Source organism: Ursus americanus, chromosome 25 (assembly GCF_024610735.1).
Source record: "Ursus americanus isolate L20-20 chromosome 25, mUrsAme1.1.p, whole genome shotgun sequence".
NCBI lineage: Eukaryota > Metazoa > Chordata > Mammalia > Carnivora > Ursidae > Ursus > Ursus americanus.
Window position 1 is genome coordinate 23,597,174 of NC_142151.1, and position 20,092 is coordinate 23,617,265.

The 20,092-nt window shown below is 39.0% G+C and overlaps 1 protein-coding gene across 13 annotated transcripts in view; it reads right to left on the reverse strand.

The window, feature by feature from the left end:
• SOX5 (SRY-box transcription factor 5) overlaps positions 1 to 20,092 on the reverse strand; it is a 963,841-nt gene that overhangs the window by 793,959 nt on the left and 149,790 nt on the right. For 2 of the 13 annotated variants that reach the window (XM_045811727.2, XM_045811729.2), the window contains exon 3: positions 2 to 71. The exons of the other annotated variants lie outside the window; for them this stretch is intronic. The gene's annotated coding sequence lies outside the window, so the exon portion shown is untranslated. The remainder of the gene's footprint in view (position 1; positions 72 to 20,092) is intronic. 13 annotated transcript variants of the gene reach the window in all.

A 20,092-nucleotide genomic window follows, 5' to 3' on the forward strand; every position in this document is an offset into this window, starting at 1 on the left:
CCTGGTGAGACAACAATCTTGGATGACAGAATTTGAGAGTAAAAAGTCGTTTAAGGATTTCCAAAAATCCCCTGTGAAAAAACAAGAAAATGTGGATCTAACAGATAGAGCCAATACAGGAATTCTCATGTACTTACAGAGGAAGGGGAAAATAAGTGTAGGGCAAGGAGAGAGGCAGAGCTCAGAAACAGGGGCCAGGCTTTCTGCATATTTTCTTATTAAATTGATAAGGAGGTGGGGCAGGAGAATGTCGACTGGATAAAAGGAATCCAAGGACCTATGGACTGAAAGTTCTCTTTCACGGACATCATTTGTTGGGGAGGGGTGGAGCAGGTCAGAAGCCTCTCAGAGTATCCCTGTTGTAAGTTTTGTACCCATCTAACTTGGCGAAGGAGAAATAAAACACTGGTGAAGGAAGGTTTCCAGATAGACTGAGTTACAATCAGTTATTCTTCACAGGTTGTGTGCATGTGCAAAGAGCCTAAAAATTTCCAACACACACACACACACACAAACACAAGCGTGATACAGAGAAAGACTGAGAAAGCCTTGGGATGAGAAAAGAAAAGGGAACTCGAGTTCAAGGCAATGGTAGGTCAGCAACAGCCACCCTGGCTCAAAATCAAGGTGCGGCCCACCACACCATCAAGAACATGGGCCTCTATGGATAGAGGGCAGTACCAGAGGGCAGAAGCCAGGAAGGAAGGATGCAGACGACAACCCCAGGGCCAGCAGGCACAGGTGTGGTGCTCCAACTCCCGCGCCAGTCAGAGTGACACATAAACCCTTCAAAGACAGTTTCGTTAGTGCAGACAGGAGCAGAGCCAGCACGAAAGTGAGGTTTGTGAGGCACTTAGGAGGGCACAAAATGTAAGCAGCATCCCTCTCAGGGTCATATAACTGCAGGGCTGCCACCAGAGAGGGCTGCCTCCTTACATTTTACACTCAAGGTGCCTTGCTCACCCCAGCCTAGTCTAGGCCTGGGAAATAGAAACAACAACAACAACAACAAAACCAGAAAGAGATAACTTGATAGTGAGGACACTGAATTCTTTTGTGCTATGCTGTATTTACTTTTGATTGCTTTTAAATCTGCCCAGGAGGGTGAGGACTCAGGAACAGGAATACATTATGGAAACAGCCCATTTTCTTTCTATATTATAGTAGCATTGGATACACTGTGACCCAATTAGATGTGTCTCAAAAATTACTACAATGTTTTATCAGATTATTTTTCTATTTAAATTACCCAAATCACTATAAAAATCTTTTTTTTTTCTTTATACTTTATACATTGTCTAAGCTTATCAGGTCTACTTCTTCCCATACTGTTGAAAATTACATGTTACCTCACTCAACATAGGAAAAAAACCAAGAACATCAATTTCGTGAGGGTCAGGAAGAAGGATGACCACCTGCACTCCCTTGCCACCCTGAGGCATATTTCCTCCTGTGAAGTCTGCCAAAAAGACACAAAATCTAAAATCTGAAATCACGATACATCTTAAATACTCTGGCAATTAGCCTAATTTAAACCATTAAGATGTGTGCTGTGGCTCCTTTTACAAATTTCAAGAACTTTCACATGTTCTATTTAGTAACTCCATAGGTAGAAGTACTATGTTGGAAACTGCCATGAGGACCTGCAGGTTTTACCTTTGTACTGTACTGACTAGCTGAGTGTTCTTGGACAACAAGCTGAGTTGTTCTTTCAGGGTATTATATTCATCACATTGAAGGGCGAGCCTAACCACGTTCCAAAGTTCCACCTGCTCTAACATTTCCACCTCAAATAGATAGCATCTTCCGATAGTACCATAACGTAATACATGAATAAGGCACAAAAAAGTTAACTAATTGGCCAATCACAATAAAAGAACTGGTAGCATAAGGAATTAGAGGCAGATACGTTAAATGAGATGGGGGAGGGGATGATCCACAGTCCTCCTAATCAAACACATTGATATTGTATAGGAAGGACTATGTACTGGCCTCATGCTAAGTGCTTTACATGTAATACCTAGCTTAATTCTCAAAACGACTCTAGAAGTATGGACTTCTATTATACCCATTTTATGGACAAGAAAACTGGCACAAGAGATGAAGAAATATGCTCAAGATCACACAGCCAGAAAATCTTTAGCTAACTATGATACTCCTATTATTTGCAACCAAAAGAATTCACCCAAAATACAGCAAAAAGTACAGGACAAAAGAAATTCTAGAATCACCACATATTAGAAATGTTCACCTTGGCATTTCTGAAAGTACAGTTAAAGAAGACTGCAGAAAGAAGTTATTGCTCAAAAAAATTATTTTCATGAGGTGGTAGTACAGAAATGCACACAAAGTTGAAACTGGAAAGGATATAATCATTTCTTGACTGCATTCTACAGGGAGAAAAATCAGTTTACTAGGGTAATGGCAAGACTGTGCCTGGAACCCAGGCTTCTCTTTTTTTAGCCTAGTGCTCTTCTGGTCTTTTTCTAAAACTTTTGGAACGGGCATTGTGACTAAGAGTGCGGACTCCAAAGCCAGCCTGCTCAGTTTGGATTCCTATTCTCACTCACTAGCTGCATGATCTCTGCCTCAGTTTCCACGTCTACAAGATGTAAGGACTAATACCTACAGGATAGGGTTGTTGTGAGGAGTAAAATAATGAATACACATCAAACACACAGGACCATTCCTGGCACCCAGTAGGGACTGAGTAAATGTTGGTCTTTACTAGTACCATGATAACACATGTGGAAAATAAGGAGGCCAAAACATTAACAGTCATTCAACAACACAGAGAGCACAAAAGTCTTTGTAATAAATACCATTTGCGATTTATCCATCCAAAAAGTCTATTCCTGACTCTCCCAAGCACACCATATAGACAACAGAGAGTAAATTTTTGTTAGGACTAGAGATAGAGGAAATGAGAACTCATTTCCTAGCCAAGTTTTAGAGAGGAACCCTGGCTTCCAGTCTTAGCTCTATCATTAGTAACTGGATGCTAGAAAACCAGACCATGTCTCCAAGTCTCAGTTTCCTTCTTGGAACTTTGCTATCTAGGGATACTTCTGGAGGTTTCTCAAATTTCATTCATAACTGAGGTCAGAAAGATTTCATATATTAATTTTAATTATTCTAACTAAGTGAATGATGTATAATCTTTAATTACAAAATCTTTTGTTTTCTTGCTTTGCATCAGATTTCCTGCCATTATTAATGAAAGCATGATTATAGGAAAACATGTATAATTTGCAATTCAAAGTCTTTAATCTTAAAAGGATCCCATGGGTGGAAGAAATGGGGAACAAGTGCCCTAGGTCTGTCCCTTGCATAGCCCACCACTTGCTCAAGGGATCCCAACTCATAAAGGAGGAGGACTGTATAGCTTTAAAATGACTTCATTCCCATATTTACATATTTTTAATAGGGCTATGATGAATCTCCTTCCGCTTGACTCCTATTTTGAGCTGTGATATTTTAATCTCCATTCTTGCTGCAACTTAGCAGATGAATGTGCAGTGTGACAGAGCTCAGAGGAAATAGTATAAATAAAGCAAAGTGGAGCTATGACATCTCACATTTTATAGCTTTTTTATTGTAGCCGAAGCATAAACAGAGCACAGCTGTGTTATACTTACCGCTGTGAGCACTCCCTCAATCCTCACCCCCTATTGCTTTTAAAAAGACAGTGCTCTTATTCAGAAAGCTTTGGCCGTGGGTACGATGGCCCCACCGGGGCAGCCTCTACCCCAAACCTCTACATTTGATGCGTTTCTCCTCTTACAGATGTAGATTTGTCATGTTCTGTATCATTCATCCGACTGAAAACCAACACGTCAACTGCAGCCCACACTGCAAAAGCACGCTGCTCTTACCTATCGGAAGATAACTCCACAACCAAAACTGTAACTGTCATTCCTTCTCAACACATGCACTGTGCCCAAATAATTTCCACACACTCTCTTAATAGAAGACATGCAACAAGCTAGAAGTATTCAAAATAGTGCACTCTCTTAATGAAAACCCCTTTTAAAATGAAGAAGTTGTATTTCTCACTTTCAAGTTAATTCTTAGTCATGTCTGCATGAAAGTTGGAAATGCCAAGAGGGTGAAATAGAGTGCGAGTTAGAAAAGTGGTGTTGAGATGTGCAACATAATTCCACTGGCTGACACGGTGATCAGGTTGTGGAATTCTTCAGGCCGGTTACATAGTTCAGGAAATCTGAAGAAGACAGAGTAAAACAAACAGCAAGCACCTTCTACACTCAGACAAACAAGAAGTCATGTATACACAGAGCTGATTAGCCCAGGATAAGCCCCCGATCAAAGCAAAGCCAATCAGAGTCCTTCCCTGAGATATTTTATTTCAGTAGGATGGAAAAAGCAGCCAGCTCTAAAATTCCTGAGCTGTCATCAATGGAGACATTTCCTCCCCTACAGAGAAATCTCCACTGCAGGAAGAAAGAGTAAAGTCACTACCTAAAGTGACAGGGAGACAAGAGAAGGAATCAAACCCTGAGAGAATATGGCTTCTTGGTCGCAACTGCTCCAAAGGCCAGTCTCCATTTCTGCCTTCCCCAGATTTGGTAATTTGCCTTCTCTATATTCCTTTACCCAACAAATTCCAGCTTTTTCTCTCAAACTGCCTCAAATCGGGTTTTATCACTTAAAAAAAAAAAAGGAATCCTAACTATTACACCTTCTAGAAGAGACTTTTTTTTTTTTTCTTTTTCAGTTGGGTTAGGATTTATTCTTCCTTTTTCAAATACCACCACACTACTTGTGGGAAGGAAGGAAAACCCTCTGGGCTTGTAAAGGAATGTGTAATGAAAATTCAAAAGACACATGCATCCAAGTGAAAAGAATATAGGGGCATAGTAGCCTATACACCAGTGAAGTGAAATGAAAGACAGGAAGATTGATTTGCATCATCATTAACATGGAAGGAGAAAAGCACAAGAACACAATGACTGCAAGAACCACCTCCATTGACAAACATAATTGTTTCGAAACAACAGGCCCAACTGGGCTAACACAGGGGCAAAGTTGGTACCCCAAGCTTCTCAGCTATCTATCCGCCCAAAGTTGCTCTTCTGCCAAGCTCATTGTTTACCAAGCTGCCAGCCCAGCCCAGGGATCTGATTAGCAATTTGCACTTTTGTGAGAGGATTAACAGAATTCCTTTGTTTTGATGTCGGATTATCAAACTGCATCTTTAAAGAGGTGTGACCTCATCCAGATTCATAAGCCTGCTCCCTTGAGAATGACTTGAATTTTACTCTACTTGCGCAACATATAATTTCATAAAGGAGTTACTGTCAAAACATGGTACTCAATTCTTGATGTGTGCGAAGAAGCACATTTGTAATGTAAATAACCTCAGAAGTTTTGTGATATTTTAAAATAACCCATCTGGTGGGAAAACAAGGATTTTCAACCCATTTGGTTCCAGCACTGTAAATTAGTGTGCATGTAGCTCATGGAACCCAGAGATAAACCCCCTTTTCCAAACTGAGACTCATGATGCTTTTATTTTCAAGGGCAAGTATTTTTAATTGTCTCATTCTCTTGAAATATCTTTTTAAAAGGAAAGCAGAATGTGCAAAAGAGTAAACTGAGGAAAGCCAAAGAACGTGATGGCTGAGTTCAAGATGATAATGATAGCAAACTGTTCATACTGCTTGGTTTCTATGTCCAGCTTCACCTAAATATAAAGATGAATGAGGAAAATACAAGAAGAGTTTTGTATTTCGTTTAGGAATAGGCAACTAATCAGAAAGAAAGTCCCTGAAATTTCCACCAAAGTTTGAAACAAGTAAAACTTCCAACGGGGGCATCTGCAGGGCAGTATGCAACAGATTGAGAAAATCAGTCTGCAGACTTTGCACTAGTGTAATTTTTACTTGAGGTGGCAATCCCAAATAGAATGCCCAAGACCAGTCCAGCCTATGAAAGGCATGCATTACTGGTGTGAGAACTGTATCTTGGGAAGCACATAAATGCTCATTCAGCTACAAATAGCAAAAGGGCAGTCTGGCCACAACAAATGCTCAAAAAGCCAGACAGTGCTGCAGATGAAGTGGCAGATTTACTTGTTGACAAACTAAAAACCAAAACAAACAAGCAACCAGAACATCCTGTTTCATAAGGAGGAAGCAAGTATAATTAAATATGTCTATTTTTAACATTAATATAGATTGTCCCCCCAAGTTAATAGATTTGGAATGTTTCTTTAAATTAGGAAACCTCCAGTTACAGTGAGAGTATACCAGGTGGGCCCTGATAAATAAAGGGAGAGGTAATGTTTGTCTGTCTAGAAGTATAATGCATATGTACATGGCCATTAAATCAATGGTTCTTAATGGATGGTTGCGTGGATCAATAAACTCACTTGGAAAATCTTTTTTTAAAAAATCAAGTCATGTACCGCACCTTACAACCAGTGGGTGGGATGAGAACATATTTTTCTGAAAAATCTCAAGTATTCTACAAAACCCTCTTAAATAGCCACCTCCTATATTTGAAAATAGCCCTTCTATATGGATGATTTGCTAGTCGTGCCTTACCAACTAAATTGGAAACGTCCTTAAAAAGGTGGATCATGTCTCTTAAGAACCTCATGCAGTCACCTGCACAGAGTTTGGTGTTCAATGAAAGTTGGATAAATAAATTCAAAAGACTTGTGATTAATTAAATACTTCAGGGAGAGTAGGAATGAAAAAATAATTTAAGAATTTGACTTTAACCCAAAGCTGCCTACATGGAATTCAAGAAGAAAACAATGTGCATTATCTTTCTGTAACGATAAATACAGCACACCAGCCAAAACCAACCTTAAATTATTCATTTATTCAACATAAATCTGTTGAATGTCTCCATTTGCTAGGAACTAGCTTGTGCTCTTGAGATAGAGAAGTAAACAAAACAGACCAAGCTCCTTGCCCTCGTGCAGCTAATATTCTAGTCGAGGAGATAAAACATAAACAAGATAAATGATGTTAGTTAGAGAAGGGCTAAGGAGAAAAATTAAACTAAGGGACGATACAAAGTGTTTAGGGAAGTGCTAGATAAAATTTTAGATAGAAGAGAAGGAAGGGCCTCACTGAGAAGGCGCCATTTGAGTTGAGACCTGAAGAAAGTGCCAGAATGACTCATTCGGTAATGGAGCAAGAGCACTTCAGGTAGAGGGCAGCTTGTAGGAGGGCAAAGGTCTTAAGAGGGATGGTGCCCAGCATGTCAGAGAAAGACCAATGGACAGTATGGCTGCTACAGGGTGAGTGAGAGGGGGAGTAGCAGAAGATGAACTCAGCGAGGAGCCTGGTAGGGGCTTACTCTGCTCCTTGAGGGTCACAGCTAAGGACTCCCCTGAGGAAGGAAGTCACTGCAGACCCTGCAGCAGAGAAGGTCATAATATGACTAATCTGATTTACACTTTAAAGGGTCACCCTGGCTGCCATATGAAAATTGACTGAGGGGAACAAAGGCAGGAGTCCAGTTAGAAGCCTACAGTTGTAAGCAGAAATGATGGTGGCTTGGACCACACTGGCAATAGTGGAGACGAGGAAAGGTTGTCAGATCCTGGAAGTATTTTGAAGGTCATGCTGACAGAGTTTTGTTGAGGTATTAGGTGGAGGATACGTGAAAGAAAGGAGTCAAGGATGATGAAAGGTTTGGGGTCTGAGCAATGGGAAGAATGGATTTTCCTTGAACTGAGCAGAAGAAGACTTCCGGGGAGCAGGTGTGAAGGGCACCTCCAGGGCTCATTTACATGTGCCACGTGGAGTTGCCAGGGAGCCTTTTGGAAATGTGTGTGTGGCATTCAGGAGAAAGGTTACAATGTAACAGAAATTTATATTCTCCAAACAAAAATTTTCCTAGCTCCGAACACTATAAGCACTTGTTTTCAAATGAGTCTTTATTTAAAAGACAGGACAGAATTTGCAGTGTCTAAAATAATGGTCTTTTAAAAAGTACAGAAATCCTTACACAGCCATTTGGTTTTAATAGAGACAATTTCTTAAAGCCCATCATATACTGATAAATCATAGGCAGTTAAATTCATGCTGTCAACGCACATAATGAATGCTAAAGTAATAGCCTAAGTGTGGTGGTCTGACTCAGTATGACTGGAGCTCAGATAATCCAGAACAAATATTTAGCACCATGTCTGGATGTGTAGGCCTCACACTTCCCCAGGAATGGCAAGGAAACTTACATGCTCATGCTTCTGAGGGTCTGTTGATGAGAACTCATGCCGAGCACATTTTAAGTTGTGTGTTTCAGCTTGAAGGTTTACGGAAAATTTAAAAAATAAATTGAAAAGATTAAATGTTTTATAGTTTTTTACTAAATTATGTGACTTTCCCTTTAAATCATTATGTAAAAATGACTTTGATAATTGCATATTACCTTATAGTCATTATCGTCATCATCATCACCAATATCATAGCTATCTTTTACTAAGCTCTACTATGTGCTAGGCCTCATGTATTACTTTTATAATTCTACGTACCAGATCCTGTGTGTTATCTTATATGTATTAAATCATTTAATTCTAATATTAACCCTATGTTATTCATAAATATTTGTTACACTGAAGCCAAATGTCTCATGAAAAGAAAACTTACAAAGAAATGTCTTCTACTTCATTGTGAAACCAAAAACAATAGTGAAGAATAAAACATACATAAACATGGGGAATTGGAAGCAACTGAGAAAGTTGTACTCCTAGGTCCTTGCCATATAACTGGGAAATGTCTATCTGAACAATCATCCTATACTAAATGTCCTCCACCAAAATAAATGCCTTATTCCAGTGAAATGCCATCCATTCAATGAACTGACAATAATTTCAGTGGCTAGTTAATAAAAATTAAAATAGCACTTAGAAATAGAGTAATCTAAAACTATTGGCCTTTAGTAAGGAGTAAAATTTATTGTACAAAATATTGAGAGGAGAAAAATTAGAGTAATTTCTAAAAATCCAAGAAGTCTAATCAAATATTTATGATATATCTGGGTGTCCAGAAATAAATTAAAGGAAATAGAAAATATACTTAGAATACTCACAGTCTTGAGTATTCCTTCCAAATCCTCCAACCGCTTCAGTTGGCAGGACATAATCAGTGGTTTATTTGCATATTGTCCACAGTTGTAAATGAGCATCTTCGTTTCTGGATTTTGGCACTGGACCATGTAAATGATTATACTGCTATATATTTAATGTAGTAGATATAAAACATGACACCAAGGAAAAGTACCAATTTTAGAAAACCGTAAAACTCATCGAATAACTTCTCTAAACTCCTCAACGTAAGTACCCTGCAAACTGTGGGTTGCTGCACCTAGCATCTCCATTAACGCAATCTCTCAAGGACTGTCCCACTCTCTTCTCATATCGCTTTCTTCCCATATCCCATCCCTGTGGATCCGGTTTAGGCAAAAGGAGTGAGGAGTAGCATAAAGCATGCCTCTTGGCCGGCAGTCAGATGTGGGCTCTGTGGCAGATCTAGCACTCCCCTTATAAATCCAGAAGGAAACCTAGTGAAACATACCGGAGAGAAGATACACACACTTCTTTGACATCCTTCGTGTTCAGGAAAGCCGACTATAATTTTCTTAGGCTATTCAAGTGCCGTATTTTTACTGTCATTTTAAACTAAAAAGAAAAGTAGGGCTAATATGCATAATCAGTAAAATTGTTAAGGAGGCAAATTTTATTTCTCCAAATCCTACATAGTCTTTGACAACAAGCTTCTTCCTTTTTCTTCTGCCATTTCTCTCCTCAGATTTGTCTCTGACCACATTAGAGTTCAAGTTATTTGTCAGTGAAGTTGAACTCAAGGTAAACACCCCATATTTATAATATTTCCTTTGCTTTCTCACTATCATCAAAATGTACCTATTCCATGTTCTATTAGCCAAAGCCCAGACCTTGAACTTCTAAAACCACAGCTAGTCAAATGATAATACAATTGGTGCCAATATGCCAGCGGTGAGAGACAGAAACTTAGAGTTGCAAGGGAAACATCAGAGGTAATTCAATCCTTCGCTTGAAGCTGGAATCCTCTATGTAGTTTTTCTATCATTGTCTCAGATTCAGTACAACTCCATTTCCAGAGATCAAAATGCACTTCATTTTGAGGCAAAACATCCCATTTTAACTTTCCTCTACTGGTCTCAGTTCCAGAGTTACACATAATCACTCGTGTCTCACACCCACATGCAAGCTCCTTTTTCACCCAGCTCTGTGCCCTGGGTTGCTGACTTCTATAACATACTAAGAGAGTCCCTTGCTCCCAGGCTTCTGGTTAGGTTTTGAAAATGGGAGGCATCAGCAGGAGATCAAAGACTAGAGAAGAGTAAGGTCAGGATATGTACTTCTGCAGCTCCCTCCCTGCAAGTGACTTTCAGAATCTGGTGGTATCTCCCCAGTCAGGTGAGCTTCTCCATACAGTTCCCCTCTCCTGGTCCCTTCAGGCCTAGAGGTGGTGACAACCCTCCACTATTATTCCCAGAGCACTGTAACAACCCTTGTTAGTTCCTTTCAATAACAGCTCTATTGAGATGTAACTCACATACCATACAATTCACCCATTTAAAGTGTACAATTCAATGGTTTTTAACATATTCATCAAGTTGTGCAACCATTACCACAACCAACTTTAGCACATTTTCATCCCTCTAAAGAGAAACTCCATACCTATGAGCAGTCATTCTCCACTCTCTCAAGCCCTCAGCCCTAAAGCAGGCACAAAATCTCCTTTCTCTTCTTACAGATTTAGCTATGTGGACATCTCATATCAATGGAGTCACACAGTATGTGTTCTCTTATGACTGGCTCCTTTCACTTAGCAAATGTTTTCAAGGTTCATCCGTGTTGAGCATCAGTAGTTCATTTCTTTTTATTTCTGAATAATATCCCATTGTATAGATATGCCACATTTTATTTATCCATTCATCAGTTGATGGATATTTGGGTTCTTTCCACTTTTTGGCTATTATGATTAATTCTGCTCTGAGCATTGTGTACCAGTGTTCATGTGGTTCAACTTGATGAACTTAAGAATGGAGTTGCTGAGTCATATAGTAACTCACAAGGTTTAACCTTGTGAGAGTCTGAGAGACAGACTCTTCCAAGCAGCTGCCCATTTTATACTCCTGTCTGCAATGTATGATGGCTCCAATTTCTCCATATCCTCACCAATACTTATTATTTTGTCTTTTTTTATTGTGGCCATTTTAATGAGTGCAAAGTGGAATCTTACTGTTGTCTTGGTTTTTTAAAACCCTGTCTATATCGTTATAACTACTATTTCCTTTATTAAATGCTCCTCAAATTATTTCATTTAAGTCCATCATCTGTTTCTTTCATTTTTTTTTTCATTATCAGTTTCTTTCATTATCTGTGGCCCTGACCGAGTTAAAGGCCAATGCTTTTTGATATTTTTAAGGACTATTTTGAAATCCTTCCTAAGTTTCCCTTTTTCAAGCTAAACAACTCCTCTTTATGTGAGCTATTAGTTTCCAGAGTATCTACCCCTCTAATTCACCAGCTTTAGACATTAAATTGTCAATGTCCTTCAAATTATCTTACCCATAAGTGATATACAAGCTGACTAGTATCCTTTTCACCAGGTGATTATTTCATTGGTTATAGATATTATATTTCTTCTATTAATGCTGTTAAAGGTGACACTACCTCTTGTTTGAGCAGATATGTCCTACTGTTGGCTTCTACTGAACATAAGATCAACCAGAATATCTTGAAAATGGACTATCAAACTCAAATACCCCCTACCTGCAGTTGACCAGTTTATTTTAAAATTATATGTAGAATTACTTTTACACCATCAAATTTCATCACTGACTTTCTAAGTACCAAATGAAATAAAACAGGTTACAGTGGCAAACATGGCCTTGCCATAAAAGGTAATCAAAGTGTTAGTCCCCTTGCTTACTTTCTTCCTTCATCAAACTTTTTTTTTAATGAATAGAGAAACCTTTGCATATCATATTATCATATTGCGTCAAGTCTAAAGAAACAATTAGGTGGACTCTACCAAGGAATGTCCATTCTTTCTATTATACCCATTACAAGCCAAGACTCTTGGGGTCTCATTGTTATGCCTGCCCTAATAGCCTAAATTAATTGGTAGGTTTAGAGTTTTTTGAGAATGTCTAAATAATCTTTGTACCTAGTATGCTCCCCATTTCAAATTAGAGTATGTAAATGATCTCCATCTAAATCCAGTGCTTAGTCTTAACACCCAACCTAAACTGTTTGCTCTAGAGGTCAGGGTTCTAGTCTTAGGACTTAGACTTTTCTTTTGATACTATATATATATTTACAGATACATAAATAGAAATACACATTTAATATTTTAACTTATATATACTATTTAATATATAATTTAAGGTAATATACATATATATATTTAAAATACATATGTTTTATTAAACTATACTTGATATTAGTTTCAGGTTGGCAAGTCTCTGCATTATGCTACGCTCACCACCTGTGTGGCTACCATCTGTCACCATACAATGCTATTACAATACCATTGACTATAGTCCCCATGCTGTACCTTTCATCCCCATAACTTATTCATTCCATAACTGGAAGCCTATACCTTCTTCTCCCCTACATCCATTCCGCCTTTTCCCCCACCCCCCTCTCCTCTGCCAACCATCAGTTTGTTTTCTGTATTTATGGGTCTGTTTCTGCTCTGGGCTGTTGTTGTTTTGTTTGTTTGTTTGTTTAATTCCACATATAAATGAAACAACATAACATTCATCTTTGTCTGACTTAATTCACTTAGCATAATACCCTCTAGGTTCATCCATGTCACAAATTGCAAGCTATCATTTTTTATGGATGAGTAATACTCTTTCATATAAAAATGCATGTATACATATTCTGTCATATATATACACATGTGTATTTATATACACATATACATATATACATACATACTACATCTTCACCTATCAATGAACATTTAGGTTGCTTCCATATCTTGATTACTGTAAATAATGCTGCATTATACATAGGGGTGCATATATCTTTTGGAATTAATGTTCTCATTTTCTTTGGGTAAATACTCAGTAATGGAATTCCTGGACTGCATGGTATTTCTATTTTTAATTTTTTGAGGGACGTCTATGCTGTTTTCCACAGTGGCTGCACCAATTTACATTCCCACCAAAAGTGCACAAGGGTTCCTTTTTCTCCACATCCTTGCCAACACTTGTTATTTCTTGTCTTTTTGACACTAGCCATTCTGGCAGGTATAAGGTGATATCTCACTGTGGTTTTGATTTGCATTTCCCTGGTGATTAGGGATGCTAAGTATCTTTTCTAACATGTATGTTAGCCATTTATATGCCCGTTTATGGAAAAAGGTCTATTCAGGTTCTCTGCCCACTTTCTAATTGGATTATTTGGTTTTTTGGCATTGAATTGTATAAATTCTTTAAATATTTTGGATATTAACCCCTTTTTTGGATGTATCATTTGCAAATATCTTCTCCCATTTAGTAGGTTGCCTTTTTGCTTTGTTGATGGTTTCCTTCGCTGTACAAAAGTTTTTTTTTTATTTTGATGTAGTCTCAATAGTTTATTTTTGCTTTTGTTTCCTTTGCCTGAGGGACATACCTAGAAAAATGCTGCTAACACTGATGATGACAAAGAGATTACTACTTGTTTTCTTCTAGTTATTTTATGGTTTTAAGTCTCACATTTAGGTCTTTAATCCATTTTGAGTCTATTTTTGTGTATGGTGTAAGAAAGTAGTTTTCCTTCATCAAAGTTCTTAATAAAAATATTAAAGAGGATAAGCCAAAGAATAGAATGGGTAGCACCTGACTACAGGTCTCTCTTTAGATTGATAAGCATATTAATCTATATCCTTTAGATACGGTTCTTCAGCTATTAGTCCATGTTACCTTACTGTCCACCAAACCAATTTCATTTATAATTTCTCAAAATTGTATGATATATTATAAAATTATAGTTTATAAATAATGGTATCTGATAATAGAATAACTTTATTAAAAAGAATAGAGTTAATTTTGCATGATTGGATGTTAGAAAACTCATCTAGCTTCTTGCAAACACCATTTTGTTTCTAAGTGTTCAGAAATGATCTACAAAAGACACATTCTAGGGGCGCCTGGGTGGCTGAGTCATTAAGCGTCTGCCTTCAGCTCAGGGCGTGATCCCAGCATTCTGGGATCGAGCCCCACATCGGGCTCCTCCGCTGGGAGCCTGCTTCTTCCTCTCCCACTCCCCCTGCTTGTATTCCCTCTCTCGCTGGCTATCTCTCTCTCTGTCAAATAAATAAATAAAATCTTAAAAAAAAAAAAAAGACACACTCTAGGAGTTTACTAAAATCCTTAAACCATAAATAAATGTAAAAAATAAATATAAACATAAAAAAATATAATCTTTTCTCTCATTTTAAATCCAGGGTAACACTTACTCATCTTGAGTCTTCTGACATTTCTTTTCTTCTATATGCTATTTCAAATTTCACCAACAACAGGTCTTTAAAAATAACATATTTAGTCACCACCTCACTCCATCTTATATCCTTCCCATATATGTATGAGTTAATCATAGGCATTCTGACCATTCAATACCTGAAATCAAAACATCTAAAAGTCACATTTGATTGTTCTCCTTTTCACACACACACACACACACACAGCCACACCCACATCCAAACTATCAGGTAGAGCTATTCAAAATACGTGAAATATAAACCACTGGATTACTTCTCACCAACTCCACTACTGTCACTAGTTCCAGCGAGAATCACCTCTCACTGGAGTCTCTTCCAGCGAGACTCTACAGCGGTCTCCTCACTGATCTCACAGTAGCTGGAGTAAGCTGCTAAAATGTGCCTCTGACCAAGTCACTCCCTCACTTATAACCAGCTTCCCATCACACTCAGAATAAAATCCAAGTGACCTGACCCTCCTTCCTTCCCAATGTCATTTGCCTGGTGCTCCTTCCCCTCACCCCCCATGGCTCACCACCTACGTTAGCCACACAGGCTTTCTTGCTGTTCGTGAAACCTAACAAGCTCAGTGTCTCTTCTGGGTCTTTACCTTTGCCATTTCCTCTCGCTAAAGCCTCCCCATAGATCTTTCCAGGACTTGTCATCACTCAGGACTCAGGTGTCCTCCCCTCAGAGAACTTCCCCTGGCCTCTTTATCTAAAATAGCACTTCCAATTCTCTTCCTTACTCTACTTCATCTCCTTCATTCATTTGGTTTATCACTATCTTGAAGTATTGTGTATTTATTCTCTTATTCCCACTTTCACCCCTAGGGCCTAAGCACTTCCAGAGCAGGGGCTTTTTCTGCCTTGTTCATCCAATATATTTCTGGCCATTTATAATAACAACCTACACCTAGCGAGCACTCAAAAAAAAATTAATAAATTGAATGAGAACCCCCAAGGAACAAATATAACGATATAAATTCTGATCTTGGTGGAAACAGGGAGAAATACATAAGACTGAGGGTTGCTTTGGCAAGTCTTCCAGTCACACTGTGCTTTAGGACCCCCATGTGAGAACACAGGCTTCATTCACTAACTACATCAATCAACAGACCAACAGGTCCAGTCTGAAACTGCTGATATCAGAGAACCGCAGCATATGAGAGCCTTCAAGCTCAAGCGTGGGGCATGAGTATTTTTTTCCCTATCTCAACCACCACTCTCCCAATTATAATAAATGAATAAAGTAGATTGAAGTTAAGGAAAAATAAAGCAAAATTAGAAGCTGGCAAAAAGCAAACCCACTGCCTGGGGCAGCCTGGGGCTGATGGATGATGACAGCTAGCAGACAAATCCTGTTCCCCATTCTAAATTCTGTCTACTAAACAAATTAGCAAGCTCATCAATATCTGCACGGCGTTTACCTTCTGCAGCAACAGCTGCTGCAAAATCACGAAGCTGACTTTTTGGGTTGTGGTCTTGCCGATGGGACACATTTTTAGGCCAATCAGGGTCCAAGATAACAGAATGACAGCCTGATATTACAAGGAAGGGTTTTGTAAGGGCTTGGAGGGTGAACAGCTTGAAGGGCACCTATACTGAATCTATCACTTGTCCCCACCTCCCAAATAACTAGACGTCTGAATGATGAGATATAAAAAGTGAAATTCTTCTGCTAGTAATTAATTAAATGTGTAAAACCTAAAAACATTAAGTCATTAAGCAGAAACTTGTGAGATATATAATCTTATGTCTGGATTATGCTTTAAACATAGTTCTTTCCATGAAAACTTGCACTCAGTGTGGATTTTATGAAAAAACTTTTCCATACTTTAAGAACTTATGACACAAAACCAATCTTCTATTTTAGCGTGAGAAGAAATTTTGCCTCCATCTCCAAAGAAGAGAGAAAAGACCCAATACAACAAATAGAATACACCATTCCCTAAAAGTTTAAAATGAAAATAGCAAAGGAGGAAAGAAAGGGATTTTATGATTAATTTTACAGGCACTGGTTTATATGCAGTTAGCTATCTGAAGATAAAAATGGCAAAATATTCTTAAAACATCCTGCTCTGGGAAAACATAAAACTGTGAGTGGCTTAGTTAATGATACACAATAATAGTACTGCAGAACTGAGACCCTGACCACTATTAATTAGGAGAAAGGTGATTGAAAGAAAATAGAAGAGATAGTAGAGTGCCTGAGTCTATTTCGGTACCTGAGTACCCGAGTTTTATTTCATTAAAGCCCTGAAATTCTTCGAAGTGGGTTGTGGGTTATATCACTTGTAACAAGAAAAACCTACCTCTCTCTGGTTAATCATGCCCCTTCATACTAAGAGGCAATAAAGCAGTAGAGACATCTCAAGAGAAGGCAAGCCTATCCTTACCTGAGAAAGAAAAAGAGGTCGTCAAGAACCTTATTGTAGCTGAGACAAGCCAAGTCACAGGATCCACTTCTCACTTGCCTTAAGCAGATTCTATCAATAATCCATGTAAAGGCTGCCTCCCAAGCTCAGTTTGGGCAGGGACCCTGCTCCCTCTGGCATTGCCAATCGCAGCTGATATTTGTTGATTGTCCACACCAAGCTGAAGAGATGGCTACTATTGGGCATAGATGTCATGACGCTTGTCATTTAAAGAGATCTCACAGGGCGGCTATGGTCACTCCTATCTCTCCTCTGCTCTCAAGCATTTGGTACCTATCGATTAAGGTTCTCACCAAATTGTACAATTGATATTTGTACAAATGTCAGTATCCCCACCAGGCTATGAGAAAATATGTATCATTTCCTTTGGGGTCACATCTAGAATAGCACCTGGAAGAGTCAATCCATGTTCAGTAAGTGGCGAGCAAAAAGGTATCCTCTTACATTCCCCTTAAGTTAAAAATGCAGATGAAAACAGAGGAAAAGAGCAACAACAAAAATAGTATTTTTATTTTTTCACAAGGGTGATATTCTTATTGGCTTTCTGCAGAAATCTAAACTCTTGTTTTTAAATTATGATGAACGTTTTCTCTAGATGGCGGGCTTCAGGAGGCCAGAGACAATTTTCTCCCCCCTAAGATAATGCTTGATGATCTCAAAGATTCTCAATAAATCCCTGTTGATTAATGAGCATTCTACGAAAGCCAGCCAGATATTGATGATTCTCCCATTTTTCTTCCTGCCACTCATTATACCTTTCCTAAAAAAGAAACTTGTTTTAAATGATCAGTCCCTTTCTTCTTCAGTGAAGAAGAGCTTTATCTAAAATGTACCACCACAGGGGTGGGGACTGCAGGGGCATTCACTCAGGCACAGAGCCTGGAGGATGAGAACAGATAACACAGAACTGTACTGAAAAGAAAAAAAAAAAAAGAGCTGCCATTTTTGTCAGTAGCCTCAGGTCTTTGGAGCCTAGAAGCCATAAGTCGGTGTCTGGTATCAGCCTGTACAGGTTCAATCCAGGGAGATTTTAAGAAGAGCCATTTTAGAAATAAGAGTATTCGTGATAACTTGAAGGAAGTAGAAATAACTGGCCAAAAAAAAAAAAAAGGACTCTTTCCCTATTGGTGTCTGACTCACTGTGTGACTTCAGATGTATGAGTAAGTTCTCTGTGCTCTACTTATCTATGAAGTTGGGGGAGAAATAATTAATTTCCATTAACTGTCAATAATTTGAATAGGATTAAGTTATATATTTCTACATTTTGTGACCCTTAAAATTGGCTAGCATGGCAAAAATAATACTATAGCATCCTCCTTGTGGAAATAAACCATCAATAATGCATTTTCAGGATTACCATCTTCCTCATTATCTATTCTGGGGTGCTGGAAATAAGTTACTTGTGTTATTTTGTGGGCCCTGACAGGCTGGTGCCTTGTCACACTCTTGCTTCTAATCTTCCAGAACTCTCAAGCTGAAAACAACTTTCAAACAGGGATTTCCTGGGTACTGCTAACACTGACATCAAAGCCTTCAGTTCAAGGGTCACATCTTCTCTCCCACTCCCCTGACGTCTCTGTCTGGCCTGAACTCACCGAACGAAATGCCCTCTTTATCTCAAAGAAGTACAGGCTGCTATGAGAAGGAGTCTGAGGAGGGAGGTTATTGGTTGCAATTGTTTGAAAGAGTCTAATAATTGCAGCTAGGGATCCATCCTCTCGTGTCACGCAAGTTGGAAAATGGGTCAGACATAATGCATTTGGTTAAGTGTCTAAACTGAAAAGGTGCTATTTTATTTTAAATGGCATAGTCTTTACAAAGGCTAAGGTTACTGGTGCAATGCTCTCTCATTTTAAAACGTATCAGGGACATGCCCTCTAAGGGTCAGGCTTTCATTTACTGATGTTAATTCTCAGCTGCCTGCTTCTCGTCCTTCATTGTACCCTGTTTCTTAGCTGGGCACGCTCCTGATTCCCTGCTCTATCCAGACGGTCCATGTAAATAGTGTTTATGTTAAGGAAGTCATGTTCAGTGTGACTGGAGCACACAGAAACTGATGTTGTTGTCACTTTAGATTAAGCTCTTATTTTAGTAAAGGAGGCAATTGGAGCAGGCAGCTGAGTGGCCGAATGAAATATTCAGCTCATTTCATTTAGAGCTGCCCGGTTTCCATTGTTCATGCTGGCAAGGCTGGTTAACCCCGTTGGTGCCGGCACGGCCGCAGCCCCCACTGGCTCACGCACCCGCACGGAGGCTCCTTCCAGCCAACACATTTTAAGTCATCCATCAATACACGTAGAAGTAATCAGGTGAACCCTGTGGGCACAGTCATCCTGCATACATCTTTATGAACTCCTATCCATTTGTAGGTCCAAAGTGGGTGCTTTAAAAAGGGACTGTCTACATGTGTGCAGACTATGCCTACATGTCCAGGCACAACTGGGAGATGCGTGAGCACAGAGATGCTTAGGACACAGCGTTTTTGTGTTGAGAGCTAAAATGTTAAAGTGTACAATGCATTTACCAAAGGAAGATGTTGAGCTTAATTCCCTGAAACATTGTAAGTGCTACCTGTGACCAGGTGGTGTTGAAAACACAGGTAGATACCATCGTCCTAGTATGTACTAGTTACATACATTTTTTTGTTTGAAATTATTATTTGGAAAAACTTCTATGGAGAGAGTCTTAGCACTCTGCTACCTTCTTGGGAGTACCCTTGATCGTGTCCTGGCCACTTTGGAGAATTTGAATTACCTGTTCTGAGACTCTCCTACCATTCTTTTATAACCCAATCTGACCAAAGTCTGCTGACTTCTGAAGCTTTTCCTTTCTCTCTTCTTTTTTCTCTTTCTCTCTGTCTCTCTCCCTCCCTCCCTCCTTCCCTCTCTGCTTCTTTTAAAACACACAAACAAAGGCACCTGAGTGGCTCAGTTGGTTAAGACTGCCTTCAGCTGAGGTCAAGTCCTGCATTGGCCTCCCTGCTCAGTGGGAAGTCTGCTCCTCCCTTGGACCTAACCCCCTCTTGTGCTCGCTCTCTCTCTAAAATAAATATATATAAGCTTAAATAAATAAATAAATAAATAAATCACAAACAAAAAGTTAAGCCAGAAAAAGTGGTTGGGGGAAAAGATAAAGTAACATATTATTTCC